Consider the following 16,528-nt stretch of genomic DNA (forward strand, 5'->3'; position numbering starts at 1 on the left):
ATAGACCCGAACAGAGATTTAAAATTGGGATAGACCCACGGGATAGACCCGAACAGAGATTTAAAATAGACCCACGGGATAGACCCGGACGGAAATGTAAAATTGGGATAGACCAACGGGATAGACCCGAACAGAAATTTAAATGGGATAGACCCACGGGATAGACCCGGACAAAAAGGTAAATGGGATAGACCCAGACAGAAATTTAAATGGGATAGACCCGAACAGAAACGTAAATGGGATAGACCCACGGGATAGAGCCGAACAGAAACGTAAATGGGATAGACCCACGGGATAGACCCGGACAGAAATTTAAATGGGATACACCCACGGGATAGACCCGGACAGAAAGGTAAATGGGATAGACCCAGACAGAAATGTAAATGGGATAGACCCACGGGATAGACCCGGACAGAAATTTAAATGGGATAGACCCAGACAGAAATGTAAATGGGATAGACCCAAACAGAAATGTAAATGGGATTTCACTGGGAAAATTTAAACAATGAATTGAGTTTTTACCTGGGAGCAACTCAAAATTTTATCCCAAGAGGGAGATTTTGATCTCTGTAGCTGGAGCGATTGCTGATGTTATTTCTTATGATCAAAAAAAATTTTTTTTTTTTTTAATTATCATTTCATCTTTGCTTACTGGGGAGCTTTTTCTGACGTCGATTTAGGTGCGAAAAGAAATGTGGTTGTTTGTGTTTGTAAATGCAACGTTCCTGCAAGAAAAGAAGAAATAATGGACTTGCCACCATCATTCGATCCGGTTTGTCTTGATAATCGTGTAAACATGAGTCTTTTGATGCCTTTGCCAACATTTTGCTGCGGCATCTGTCTTGATTGAATTTGTAATTTTGAAACCTTTCGATTCTGGAGACCAATAAAGTGCGCATTTACCATGTCACCAAATCCCTGTAGCAGCTTTGTTGCATTTTACTCACTTTAATAAATGATTGAATCCCATATCCATGCACAAACCTTAGGGTTTATCATTCATTCGAATCCAATGGTGAAAGAATGATGCATGAAAAATCAATAATATATGCAAAATGATTTCCTATGTTATGCAGGAATTAATATGCCAAAGAATGTAAAATACCACCAATTGTGCTTAATCCTACAAAATGCCATGAATACAAGCAAATGAGGAAAGATGAGTTTCATAAGAATGTATTTGGAAAAGAATATTTTTACAAAGCGACACAGTTTTGGCCAACAGATGTCATATTCAAATCTCTGGATATCTTTGTTCTGAAATTTAATATTGGCAGAAGTATGACAAAAATGAGAAGAAATCCAAATGAACCAAGTCTCCAGCTGTTCCTTCTCGTGCTCGTCTGTTGAGAAAACCTGCCTTAGCGCCCTTTCGGGTTTTCACCAAGGTTGCCCCCCACCCTCTTTTCTTTTTTTTTTTCACTTTTGAGGTGCCCTTTCGGGTTTTCACCTAAGGAAGCAATGGAAGAACTCGATCATAATCGACTCAGGAATGTAAGTTGAAGACTGCTGGCATCAGTAAAATGCGTTTCCCTTATAAAATTAAGCGAAGGCATTATGGACATCACTTGCCAATTGATTAGCGAAATCCCTAATAGAAATACTGCAAGTGACGAAAGCCAGGACTTTTGGATTTTTGTAATGAGGTCAGGTGAGGTGTTTTCAAGAAAAGTTGAGGCTTGAAAGCAAATTTTGCTTAAATGTGTGAAATAACCTGAGATTGCATCATTTTGAGACTATCTCCAATTTTTGAACGAAACCGAGGAAGATTTGCCCCAGTTTGATTGAATTCTTCTCTTTGCATTTTTCATTGCATTTCCTCACTTTTGCATTTTTCTTCAAAAACTAAATTTGCCCCAGTGTGGGGTTCTTTCTTTTTCCATCTTTGTTTTCAAAATAAATTTGCCCCAGTGTGAGGTTTTCCTTTTCTTTCCGATCATCTCCTTTCAAAATGAATTTGCCCCAGTGTGGGGTTTGCAATTCTCAGGGGCTGCCAAACGAAAATTTGTCAATTCTGATGGCTCAAAGGGGACAAGTAGGGATAAAATGCTTTAAATGTAAAAGAAGAGGGCCTGACTTGCATTTAGTCATTTGCATGAATTTCTAAGGAAAATTTGCATGATCAAATGAAAATCTTCTTGCACATATCTGATTTGATGGGTTGAGGGAATGTTTGACCATCCATTTCCGCCAAAATAAGTGTTCCGCCAGGTAATACCTTTTGGACAACAAACGGCCCTTTCTGATTTTGAGCAAATTTGTCTCTGCCTTCGTCTTGTATTGGCAAAGTTCGCTTGAGTGCTTTGTCGTCTTCCTCAAAATGTATGCTGATGAAACTTCTTGTCGTAGGCTCAGGCCAGGCATGTTTGTAACATTTCATGACAAACGGCATTCTTGGCTGAACTCCCACTAGAGTGTGCAAAGATAGAATTTCTGCTACTGCAAACGAGACTGCCTCCAACCATCTGTACACCTTGACACATAGTCAAACTCTTAATCATCTCCTTTTCTGCTTTTGTCCAAACGAATGCTGATTTATGTCCTTTTGACCTCATTCTCAGTGCCAATGTGAACAATTGCTATGGCTTCTAGGTTTGGTTCGAATTTCTCCTCATTTTGTTCAAGATTTTTGAAAAAGAATCAAATACTTTCTCTTTATCACTCTCGCTTTGAAATCTGGGTTCCAAAATTCTCAAGTCGTGAGTGAGATAGAGATTGCCATTATTGAATTCCAGAAAAGTGATATCCAAAAGGTCAAATAATTTTATCTTTGGCCATTTGAAAGAATTAACGGGAATAATAAGTAAACAAATATACAACAAACAAATGAACGAGCAATATGACCGAAATATAAACAAACGAATAAACAAAATAACCTGACAAGAATGACTTGTGCATTTTCATAAAACCTTTGATTGAAAGCAAATGAACTAAAAACTTAAAAAATATTTACATGCGCAAATTTTAGTCAAAAGTAAAGATGTTTTCATTAGCTAATTACAGATGCAAAAGTTTTTTCCTCATGAATTCGCATGAATGACAAACCCCCTTTAGGTTTACCGAAACTCCTTCTGAATGGGTAGAAATTCGGCTGTCCAATTGGAAATTGATCCCTCAGGGATATCGGGAAATTCTGCATCATTCCCAAACACTTCAGCCTCACTTGATGAGTTTTTTAGCAGGCTCCTTAAATTCCGTATTGTCCATAATAACCTCAATGGTGTTATCGTACTCTGGCAGGGGGTTCTTATCCACATTTGGTCCTTGTTCTGGCCCTTCTCTAATCACTATTTCCCCTGCCTCGATCATGTCTTGCACTTTATGCTTAAGTGCTCTACAATCAGTGGTTGAGTGGCCGGGTGCTCCTGAATGATAGGCGCAAGTGTACTGAGGATTGTATCCGGCAGGGACGCCATGAGAGTAAGTTGGAGGGGAAATTATGCCAATTCTACCGGCAGCCTTTAATTGTTCATACAATTGGTTCAGAGGCCTGCCTAGGTTGGTGAATGTTCGGGTACGGCTTTGATTGTAGGTTTTAGTGTGTTGGGGATAGTTGTAGGTATGTCTATTTGGTGGAGAAAATTGTTAATTGTAGGGAGGTCGGAGTCGAACTTGTTGGAAGTTAGGCTGAGATATTTGAAAAGGGGCTATAGACGAGTTGGTGTATTTAGGGCGAGGTCGAGGTTGAGTGGTATTAGTGTGATGAACAGGATGAGGGTTTGAATAATAAGGGTAGGAGTTTGAGTAGGTAGGGTGTTGTCTAGGCCTGGAGCTTGGGACACGGTTTCGATCACAAACAAAAACGATTTCCCCCTCTTCCTTTTGGAATTGTTGCTTTTTCCCACTGCTCCCTTGTCCTTGCAAAGCATCCAACTGCGATTTGAGGGCAGGGACATTACCCATCCTGTCATACTTGTTAAATTTAGGGGTTTTGAACCTCTCAGGCAACCGCACATTTGGAAAAAGGCAAAGCTCATCGTAATCCAAAACTCCTTGCTTGTTCAACCCCTGACTTTTCCCCATAAACTCATCAAAGCGGTCAAGGCGCTTGAGCAGCTTCATACCAATGGGAGCGAAAGATTCCCCCATTTCTGGCTTGGTTTGAACAGTGTGGTCTGGTAGGAAGGGTTCAGCAGCAGGGTAATAAAAGGTATGTGGCTCAGGTGGTATATTTGAAGTAGCTTGGGGTTGTGGGCCTTGCCTGCGAGTAAGAAAAGATGAAGGATTAGGAGGGTAAGCGTATGGCAAATTTGTGGTGGGATAGGCGAAAGTTTCCTCGGGTGGAATAGGGAATGATGGAGTAATAGTGACTTGAGTTGAAGGGATGACAAACGATTCTGGCTCAGCCTGCTTGACGGGTATAGGTTCAGGTTGAACTCCGCTGCTGATTAGCTCGTCAATCAATTTCCTTTGGGCCGCCATCTCAGTGGTCATCTTGTCGAACTTAGTGAGCATCTCAGTCAACTGAACCCCCAAACTCATGGTCTCGGGTTGAGCGGTAATAGCAGCCCTATCTGATTGTTCCGGTTGTGAATTCATGTTTACACGACTCCTCTGGGCTTGACTACGGGATCGTGTTATGATGGGGTTTCGACGAGAAGCTATATTTAAATATTACCTGAGAATTTTTGAAAAGATTGCCTTTAGATTCAACCCTCACTTAGTTATTCCAAAGAAAAATAAAGAAAAGGAAAAGAAAAAGACAAGAGTTAGTAAATATCCAAAAAATTCGGATGCATGTCCTATGGGGGAACCCTTTTTGTGCCAAGGGTAGGCCTAGAATGAGGATGCAATCCTCTATGGTAGGCACTATACCATACCTGATGGATCCGATCAACTCATTGAGTGAAAAAATAATTTTGAAAAATTTGGTCAACTGGAGTGACGAGAGACATGCCAAAACAAGGTCAACGTCCGAATGGATTGATCACTTTTGATCGATACAAGAGTTTGCAAAAACGCACGGGTTTGACCTTGACGAACTTCCTATCGAAGAGATTGGAATTCGTTGACCAAATTTTTTCAGTGAATCACGGGTCAAAACCCCAACTGATCAAATGGCTGGATGCCATGGATGGTTCCCTCAAAATCAACTAGGTTTTTCATTTTGAAACTCGACATTGGAATCCTAATTGGTCAAATGAAATTTATAATTTATTAAAAATCGACCGGATTACCCTAAAAAGAGAAACGGGTCAAATGAATTGAGTGACATTTGATAACTTACTCAAAATTGACCGGATCATCCTAAAAAAAGGAACTTGGTCAAATGAATTGAATGAAATTGAGAATTTATTCAAAATTGACCAGATCGCCCTAAAAGGGTAAATTGGTCAAATGAATGAAATTGAATTAGTGATTTATTCAAAAATCGGCTGAATGACTCTAAAAAGGGTAAATTGGTCAAATGAATTGACGATTTGTTCAAAATCGACCGGATGACCCTAAAAAGGGTAAATTGGTCAAATGACCCTAAAAAGGGTAAATTGGTCAAATGAATTGACGATTTATCGAATGAATCGGCAAAATGGATTGGTTGAATCGTCCGGCCATTGGTTATTTCAAAATTATTGAAGTGCATTAGTCTATGACCTTCTAAAAATCAAATTTTGGCCTCAATTTATTTATCGTCTCAATAGGAGGAATCATTTGTGAATTTCTTCAAATTAATGTCCTTCACGCAAGGGATTTTTACCAATTTTGATAAAATGGCCAAAAAGTGATTGTTAGACGCTCATATTCCAAAGATCGCTCTATGAAAATGATCGGATCCTACCTTACCTTGTGCACTACCCCTTTGGATGGTACAAAATGTAAACGTGCAAGTCTCGCTGGATTAAGTATCCGAAACACAAGGTGGCTTATTCCTAATATGGGATCCCCTAAATGGCATTCCCTTTCTAGGGTTTAATGCATGATGCCAGTTGTTAAAGCAGGAAAAAATGCAATTAGAAATGAAACGTGACCTAAGGAACCCTTTATCTGCCAGGGTAGGCCTAGAATGATATGCAATCATTAATCTATGAATGCAATATACCAAAATCTTTAAACGTGCAATAGCCTATCTACAAGGGTAGGTTCTAAAAGAAAGTCATGCCAGACCTCTTATTTGCTAGGGTTTGTGAATGTAAAAGACAAGAGACAAGGAAACGTGAGTTCAACACGTAATCACATAACACATTAGACAATTAAGCAACAAAGACAGATAAGGAAAAAGGGTTGGGACCCCTCCCCTCGTGAATAGTGTTTCCTAATTTTAGGGTAAGGTCGACTCTACCCTAGGAAATTCTAACATGGATGCATGAGGCTGGGGGTTCACTAATGCATCTAGACTCGATAAGCTCAATAGGTCTCCGAGCCTTCAGACTTGGAAACCAAGGGTCATCAATCCCAAGGTTCTTTGTTGGTGGCTCGAGCGATTCCCCAAACACCGCTACGCACACATCGTGTCACGGCTACGTGTTTGAGTGAATCTATAAAAAATCCTCAACCTTCGACTAAAAGCTAAAAAGGCTATCAACCCATAGCTTAAAGCGGAAGATTGAGTGACCCATTGGATCATGCTACACACACATCGTGTCGTGATCACATGTCCAAGTGGGTCGCCTAATCCTAATAGGGTGGAGTGGCGTGACAAGCCACTAAAGAAAAATAAATGAAGGGATAAAAAATAAAGCGTATGCTCGTATGCTAGTGCTCGTTTGGAGGGGAGGGATCAAGAACCAACGCGAGGCTCTAGGGTAATGTCCCCCACCCAAATGCAATGCAAGCGCGGGATAAACATACATCCAATCAACCAATCATACATGCGTGAGTGAGGGAGTAATTAATACGCGCGAAATGCAAAATCCTAAAAAAGGAAAAAATGCAACCCTAAAACACCCAAATGTGATATATGAAAAGGTTAAAAGAAGAAAAAGGTTGATTGAATCAAATTTGCTCGGACTCTCGAACGTCCCCAGTGGAGTCGCCAACTGTCGCGCCCCATTTTTTGATAAATAAATAAATGTTTTAAAAAATGTATTTTTTGATTCAATTTTTTTATTGCAAAATGAGTTTTGATTTAAAAGAAAAATGGGTCTAAATGGGGGTTTGAGAATGCGACGATTTGACCCAAAATGTAGTTTAAAAAGGGTTTTTAAAACTAAATACGGAGTCGCCACTTGGTAATGAGTTAAGGTGTACCAAGTCACCTAAAAATGAATTTTTTGAAGAAAAAGTAGTAAGAAACCCTTTTTAAACGACTCCTAGTCCACGTAAACCAAGGAAAAAGGTTCGGGAGTCACATTTGACAAAGGGGAAGGCAAGGATACAATCCAAGGCACCCCTTTGACCTAGCCAAGGCTAGTTGCGTGATTTAATCAAAGATTTTCTTGTCTTAACCAAAGAATTTATTACATTTGGATGTACTACATGAATGCAAATCCTAGATTCTAGGATGTCTCTTGTAAGGTTCTTGGTCCCAACCACATGAGTTGTGGCGGCCAATGAAAGAAAACCTTATAGAGGTCGATTAATGCAAATGATGATTCAAGTGCAAGTGTATAAAAAGGTGCATGTGTGCAATTGTATGGAAAAATCCAAGTGTTTGTGTGCAAGTGTATGAAATATAGTGATAAGTGTATATAGATGTAATTAAGCGCAATTTTGTGAAGTAGAAACCAAAATGAACAATTAAGGAAAGGAAAAGTGATGAAGAAATGTGAATTAAAAAAAAAGTAAGTGAAAAATGAGAATGAATGAACCTAAAGGAATGCATCAGGTCGGGTATGGGAATGACTCCTAACTTTTTCGACTTCGATTTTTCCTTTGATTAGAAGGCAAAACTAGCGTGCTAAGGCTATCGAGTAGCCACACTCGCTCGTTTCCCTTATCGGAGGGGACACTTCAAGCAAATGTACCCTAACTAGCATGAAATGCAAGACCTAAAGTGAAGGGGAAAGGTTTAGAGGAGCATGCCAAATGATAAAACTAAGGAAAATTGCATGATATGTAGTGAACATGCAAACTATTCACGAATGAAAAGGAAATGGACCTATTGGGTCTAGCGTTGGACTAGCCCTTTCTATGAGTTCCTACTAGCGTTGGACTAGTGGAACGTAACAAGGGACCACAACTAGCGTTGGACTAGTGCGGTGACGGAAAAGGGGGTCACAACTAGCGTTGGACTAGTGTGTGACGTGCATTTATCCATCACATTCATTCATAGCTATGGAAAGCAAGTAGACATGCCAAACATTCATAAACACGTAGCACGTAACACTTAGCATGCTCGACTAGATGCAAGAACCTAATAAAGCAAGTAACACGTAACACATAGGCATGCAACCAAGCTAATGAACCTATTACATTCACTAACTAAAACAAAAGGGGGAAGAGGGAGAATGGACCAAATTGCTCGCCAAAGCCCTATCTATTACAAGCCAAGAGGTGTACACATACCCCATTAAAAGAATAACTCAATAAAGCAAGAATAAATGAAATGAAAGGGTCTAAAGCAAAGGCAATGAAAGCAAATTAGACATGCAATTTCCACGTAACACGTAGGAGCACGTAGGAGAGACACAACAAGGGATAAAAGAAATTATACCGCCCCCCTTGAATGGTGTCCAAATGAAAGAAAAATGGCTTCAAAACAATAAAAAGGTCACGGTACCTCAAATAGTAAAGTATAACAAAGTCACCAAAACTCTCCTAATTGCAATTTAAATGAAATCAAACTATACATAATTTCTAATAAAGGAATCCACCAAGAACCCAAATGCAAGCATCAACCAACCATTCGAAGCCAAATGAAACATTTTAGAACTCAAAAGGTCCATGAGCATGAAAAGGTCAATTAGTCAACTTATTTAGGGAAATTAAAGAAAATGGGTCACCACAAGTTCATTTAGTCACAAGGTTCACAAATCCATGCATTAAGCATCACCTTAGCAAAACATGGTAACCCATGAAGGCAAACAAGCAATTGAATTGAAACATTAATGCTACTAAATACTCAAATGTGAACACTAACCAAGCATTCAAGCTTAATCAAACACTTTTAGGAACTTTAAAAGTCCAAAGGCAAAGAAAAGGTTGAGGAATGGTTCAATTGCAACTATCCTAGGGTCTTATTGCAAGAAAATAGAACCTAATTGGGTCTTCGTAGCATTGCTGCAAAAATTACAGGGACCCAATTGATTAGTTTTCTCAAACATGCGGGTCATAGTGAAACATAGGGGAACTTGGGGTCAAAGTGCAAAATCCAGAAATTAATTCCATGCAATAATCCATGCAATAATCATAGGGGTCAAAGTGCAAAATCCAGAAATTAATTCCATGCAATAATCATGCAGTTACGTGAGAAACTTGTTTCTGCAAACACCAAAATGAATGCCGGCTGCATTGTCATCTTCAAACTTAGATTTTTATACTCCAAATGTACCAAATTTGATCAAGTTCTCTCAACCAAACATCCAAAGGCTTAACTAAGCCACATAACACACAGTTTCAATGTTCAAACAAACAAGGACATAGAAGGGAAACTGCATTAATGCTGGAGAAATTTCCAGCAAACAGTCGGCAACCGAAAGTGGAGCCAAACTTATGTTCCAGCCAACTTCGTATGCAGATTCAGCATCCAAGAACAATTCAGCATCCAAAAATTTAATCTAAGTGACTCAACCCACAAATTTGGCATCCAAACAAAACAAAAAGAAAGGTTTACTGCAATTTTCGGCTGCAATTTTCACATGCTCCAACTCATGTGCACTTCACATCAAAATAAATTGCACCAAGCTCACGGGTTTATCAACTCAAACCAATGAAAATCTCCACCCATTTAGTTAGCATACTCTGGACAAAAGTTCTTGATTTTGCATGCAAATTACGAATGAACAAATGTTTGCAACAACCAAGGAACAAATTTCTGCAGCCGAAAAAAAAGAAACCTGTTGCCGATGCATTCTTCAAATACAGATTTAGGCCCCAAAAACACAGCTTTGTTCGAAACAGAAAATGCTAATCAAAATCATAATGTGAAATGAAACCATAAGGCCCAAAACTTTTAACACCAAACAAGCAAAAACATAACAGGAACTGATGCAATCTTCTTGGGAACTTTTCATGCAAATGGCTCGGCTACCTATTTCAGATTCGTACACAAAATGAAACCAAGGGACGGTCATGAACCCCTACCAATGACTGAGTTTTATTATCAACTAACTACATCAATAACAAAACATCAAAACTTGAACGGACACAAGATCATGAAGCCCAGAACCTGAACACAACCCATCGTTTTAATCCTATGCAAATATAGTAGAAGCTTTAAGTCAGGCAACACAGCAACACGGCAAGAAGATGCGGCGATCAATATGGTGAAAATCTGCTATATATGACCTTATATATTAGAAAAAAAACAGCTCAGAAATTACCCCAACTAATCCCGGATTTGTTACCAAGTCTGCTGCTGGTAATAATGTTTGGCCGGCAGCGGTAGCGAGGAGGAACTGAGGTGATGAAGTTAGCGGCGGTAGAACGATAGCAGCGATAGTAATGATATTCTTCCTCCCAGATTTGTGACCGTCACTTCCCCTCCTTTGATTCTTTCCTCTTAGCCGTTGTTGTTTGTTTGATGCCTCCCAAAACTCTCTCAGTTGTCAACCTCTCCGTCACTCTCCCTGCTCAACTTTCTCTCTGGATTTTCTAGCCGTCAACTCTCTCTTGGGTCCTCTCCCTCAAGACTCCAGCGTTTTTGTTTCCCTTCCCTTTCCTCAGCTATCACCTCCCCTCTCTCTTTCTAGCTTTCAGCCGTTGTTTCTCTTTCTTGCGACTCCCCAAAAACCCTCTTCCCTTGTGGCTCCCTTCTCTCTTACTATTTATACTAGCCCTCTAGCCCTAAAACAACTCAGCCATCCTCTCCATATTGCAGCTAAGAGCTCCCCGAGTCCGTCCTTGCAAAGCTGCAAAAAATGCAGCTTTCATGCCGCGACTGTTGTTGTTGTTGTTTTTTTTTCTCTTTTTTTTTCCAACTTAATAATTTAACAAAAATAATAGTAAAACTAAATAATAATAAAACAACAATTTTAATCAAAATAAAGAAACTAAAAAAAATAACAAAGTTACCATTTTCAATTTTTTTCTTTCATTTTTCCATTTTTCATCATTTTTCTTTTTTCCTTCCTTTTTCTTTTTTTCAAAATAAACCAAAATGCCAAAAAATTGAATTTGAACGTATTTTTGTGAACAATTTTCCTTTTTTTTTTCTCTTTTTTTTATGATTTTTCCTTTTTTTCTTTTTCATGATTTTTCTACGCTAAAACTTAAAAATAAAATAAAAACTAGGAACTAAAAAACTAAAAAGCAACCACGACAAATGAGAATAAAAAATAAAAGAAATTACACCAAAAATTTGGTGTCTACACCGGGATTAATATACTAGGTGTTAAGAGATAATTAGAGGTTACTTAGATGGTTTAATCTTGGAGAGACAAAAGGATAAGATTAAAACCCTAATAGGACCATGTGTCATGAAACCAATGGAGGGTAGACTTTGACCACTATTCATCACCTTTACTAAATACCCAAAATTGATCAAAATCATCTTCATTCTTCAAGATTCTTGGCCGACCTTCACCTTGAGAGAAAAGAACAGAAAGCTTCACCTATATCTTCCATTTCTTGCACAAATCTTGAAAACTAATCGATTAAACCTTCAATTAGTCCACACAAAAGACTTGCTAAAGGAGTTTGAAGATCTTGGTGGAGTTGTTTTGGAAGAAAAACCACTAAGCTACTACCTTTCTTGAGAGGTTAAGGTATTTTGCTTGGAACTCACTCTTTGTTCCTAATAATGGTCAATTGGTGACTTATGGTAGCTAACTAGGTGATTTTATGGAAGATTTCATGGATTAAAGTGAAGTTAGTTAAATTTCTGATTTTTTTGGGATTTTTCTGGTTTCATATGATGATTATAGTTGGCCTTGGATTGATGGCTCTAAAGTGTGTTAAATGGATCCCTTGTGCATCAATTGCGGTTATTTGCGGAAAATTTCAGATTGTACGGAAAATTTCAGGTTAGGGTTTCAAATCTGCCCTGTTCTGGCCGGATTTATTTGAGCATGTTAGAGGCTGAATCAGGCTTAGATTAAAACATGAAAGTTGTAGAAAACGATGTTTTGTAGTTGCCTGCCCAATTTCCTCTTAATTGGAGTAACGTATCCTGTGAAATGACCGAAATACCCTTGACTGCCCATGAGCCCTGTTTCGCGCCTAAATTTCTATTTTCGTTGAAATTTCCATTTTTGTCCATGACAATGCATGATTTGGCTTTGGAGGTCTTCCTAAGAAATGTAGGGTTATGTCTTGGCTTCGAAACGCCATAAGATTCGTTTCAATCCGATAAGTGTAGCTTCAGTTATGGATATTGTACCGAAAGGTGTATTTGATAGTCTACGTAATTGATTTGACATGAAATGGTGTTGCTTGTAGGATGGAAAAGTAAGGAAATTAAGGGGATATGCTATCCAATCATTGAAAGCATTTGATTGCTTTGAGTTTGAGTTGAAGGGCTTGGATTTGGGCAAGGCAATGATATATCATGGATGGTTCTTGTGCTGTGGAGGTGAGTGACCCTAAATTATTTCCAAAGCTACTTAAGAACTGTTTCCTACATTCTCTATTCAATTGCATATCATGCGTGCTTGCACGGGAGTTCATGGCATGTTTTGGCTTCAATGAGTTCTTGGGGAGTCTTGTGCTGAACACCAATGTCTCCACCACTTGTTTTTGTTCATCTGGAGCTCAAAAGGGGCTCCATCTTACTGTTTAACGTGAAATGATCTATTTGAGCGTTGGATATTTAAGTGCAATGATTTCACTGGCTCACCAGAGCAAAAATACGTATATTTGATCTCGGAATCATGACATCATCGAAATGCATTATTGTGAAATATATTTGATTACTGATTTTATTGGTTACTCGCTGAGCGTTAGCTCACCCCAAAACTATTTTATTCCCCTCCACAGGGCTCGAGGTGAAGGAAGCATTTGTATTAAAGTTCTCCGTGTGAATGGTTGGAGGATCTACTGTACCGTTGGAGCTCCAGTTTTAATTTGCGTAGTATTTGAGAATGTACTTGTACTTGTACTTCTGTGAGAATTGAGGACCTTTGTTTTATTCGGAAAATTAGTATTTCTTGTATCTCTTGAGGTTTTAGTTTGTAGTGCAATTGAATTTGTGGAACATTTGATGTATTTTTTGAGATTTATATTGAAATTTATTTGAGGACTGTAGTGAGCGACTGAGTCCAGGCGAGAGCTAGGCAGGCGTCCCGCCGAACCCTTTGGTTCGCCTTAGGAGGATGTGGGGTTGTCACAGTTGGTATCAGAGCTTAGGCTTCAGATCTCTGTAGTTTATCCTAGGCTTAAAGTTTAGGATACCGGACTGTGGGTCTGGTTTGAAATATCGGTGATTTCTTGTGAGACTGAAAATCAGACGAGAGGGATTAGAGTAACTCTTAGTGTTTGCTTGGAAATGTTCATTTGACTTTTGCGGGATATCTTGATTTTATTAGTACAAGTTGGAATGGTGAGGATGACATTCTTTTAAGGAGGGGAGTTTGTGACGCCCGCAGGAAAAGAAAAGGGAAATTTTCTTTATTTATTTATTTTTTCCGCGTGGATTTTCTTACTTTATTTTATTATCAAAATTTTCCAGAGACTTTTATAAGTGAATATAGTTTTCCAATCATTTTTCTAGTATAAATTAGTTCTTGAGAAATAAAGAGTGTATATTGGACGTGGGACCCGCTAGTGGCGTTAAGTGTGATAAATTCGACCAATTAGGTTATGTTTTGTATACCGGGATTAATATACTAGGTGTTAAGAGATAATTAGAGGTTACTTAAGTGGTTTAATTTTGGAGAGACAAAAGGATAAGATTAAAACCCTAATAGGGCCAAGTGTCATGAAACCAATGGAGGGTGGACTTTGACCACTATTCATCACCTTTACTAAATACCCAAAATTGATCAAAATCATCTTCATTCTTCAAGATTCTTGGCCGACCTTCACCTTGAGAGAAAAGAACAGAAAGCCTCACCTATATCTTCCATTTCTTGCACAAATCTTGAAAACTAATCGATTAAACCTTCAATTCGTCCACACAAAAGACTTGCTAAAGGAGTTTGAAGATCTTGGTGGAGTTGTTTTGGAAGAAAAACCACTAAGCTACTACCTTTCTTGAGAGGTTAAGGTATTTTGCTTGGAACTCACTCTTTGTTCCTAATAATGGTCAATTGGTGACTTATGGTAGCTAACTAGGTGATTTTATGGAAGATTTCATGGATTAAAGTGAAGTTAGTTAAATTTCTGATTTTTTTGGGATTTTTCTGGTTTCATATGATGATTATGGTTGGCCTTGGATTGATGGCTTTAAAGTGTGTTAAATGGATCCCTTGTGCATCAATTGCAGTTATTTGCGGAAAATTTCAGCTTGTACGGAAAATTTCAGGTTAGGGTTTCAAATCTGCCCTGTTCTGACCGGATTTATTTGAGCATGTTAAAGGCCGAATCAGGCTTAGAGTAAAACATTAAAGTTGTATAGAATGATGTTTTATAGTTTCCTGCAAAATTTCAGCTCACTCGGAGCAACGTATCCTATGAAATGACCGAAGTACCCTTGACTGCCCATGAGCCCTGTTTCGCGCCCAAATTTCTGTTTTCGTTGAAATTTCCATTTTTGACTATGAAAATGCATGATTTGGCTTTGGAGGTCTTCATAATAAATGTAGGGTTATGTCTTGGCTTCGAAACACCATAAGATTCGTTTCAATCCGATAAGTGTAGCTTCAGTTATGGATATTGTACCGAAAGCTGTATTTGATAGTCTATGATGTGTATGTGATTGATTTGAGATGAAATGATGTTGCTTATAGGATGGAAAAGTAAGGATGTGACAGCCCCACCTCCTTTTAAGGTGAACCAAAGGGTTCGGCGGACCGCCTGCCCAGCTCTCGCTGGGACTCTGTCAGTCACTACAAGAAAAGACAATAATACCCGCAAAACAATCGAAATAATAACAATTCCAAACTTAAATGTAAACTTATATACATATCCATCTCAGAAGCAATACAACTTAAGTACAAAGGTTCTCCATTCTCCATACAACCAGCCCTCCAAACGTTGGGGCGAGAACCATTACAAAAGAATCAAAAGTACTAGATCGGCTAGTCTATATGGAGCTCTCGTCCTTGCACGCCTTCCCCTGATAAGGAAAACAAAACTAAAGGAATGAGCTGGAAAGCTCAGTGAGGTTCCGAACACATAAGCAAACAATAAATTCAATGCATTAACCATGTACAACTAATAATTCAAGTAACATTTACAATATAAAGCGGTAACATATTCATTAAAAGGATACGAGCTCACGAGGAGCCATTCATTCATTCGTTCATTCATTCCCTTATTCCTCCAATCATTTGAAAATGCGTTTTTGTAAGTAGAAACCCTCGTTCATTCATTCGTTCATTCATATCATTCACCCCCTTCCTGGACATTGGCCAGGCTCCACCAGACTTCAAGGTAATACTCGAGTATACCAAACGTTCACCCAGGTCACCTAATTGCCCGACCGAGTCCGCTTCTGGCTCGAGTCGACCGGTAACAAGGTGCAGTGGCTAGTTCAGCCAAAAGGCTTACATTCATGCACAAGTAACATTTCAATCGTTCAATCATTGAAATTTTCACAATCATTTAGGCTGAGTGCAATAAAGTACACACTCGCCTAGAAAACTCGTTTTGGGCAATCATTGAAAGCATTTAACATATTATCAGTCATACATACAAGCCATATAATCGAGAAACATAACAAACAAGGAACACTCACCTAGACAAGCAAAATAACATCCAAACTATCCTTCTGGATAGTACTCTCAGTCACCAAGAAGACCTAAGATTAAATGAGAGAAAACATATTACAGTTCATGTAGCCAAATTAAGTGAAACCAAAGAATATCCGACTACTTGCGAGTAAAAGTATAAAGATGCCTTTAAAGTGAAAAGGGGCATTTAGATCCACGGACGGGAATAACTAAGGCTTCATAAATCCAATGAGAAACCAAACTCAAATGGGTTATAAAATTTCCGGCGGAAAACACTTGAACCAAAGACAAGTCGGAATCTAACTAGATAGGTGAAGAAATATTGTTTTCGGGATCGTTTAGGTAGTTCAAAATCAACTCATATTCAAGTAGGCATTATACGACCAGTGCCTTGATGAAAATCATGTGAAAAGGAGGATAAAATACTTTAACTTCCACCCCTAAAATCTCACTTAAAAACAATTCACTTGTGGTCGAAAACCCTAACTCATACCTCTTTATTTTAGGAAGGGCGTAAGGAAACCTTTGAAGTTCAAACGGAAGAGTATCATGTCTTAAAATGGTAAAACGGTCACATTATTTGCCAAACGGATATATATACCAATTCAAATTGAAACTTAGCCCTCGAACACCTTTTGAAAGAACCGATGCAATTTTCAAGG

Source organism: Coffea arabica, chromosome 10c (assembly GCF_036785885.1).
Source record: "Coffea arabica cultivar ET-39 chromosome 10c, Coffea Arabica ET-39 HiFi, whole genome shotgun sequence".
Taxonomy (NCBI): Eukaryota; Viridiplantae; Streptophyta; class Magnoliopsida; order Gentianales; family Rubiaceae; genus Coffea; species Coffea arabica.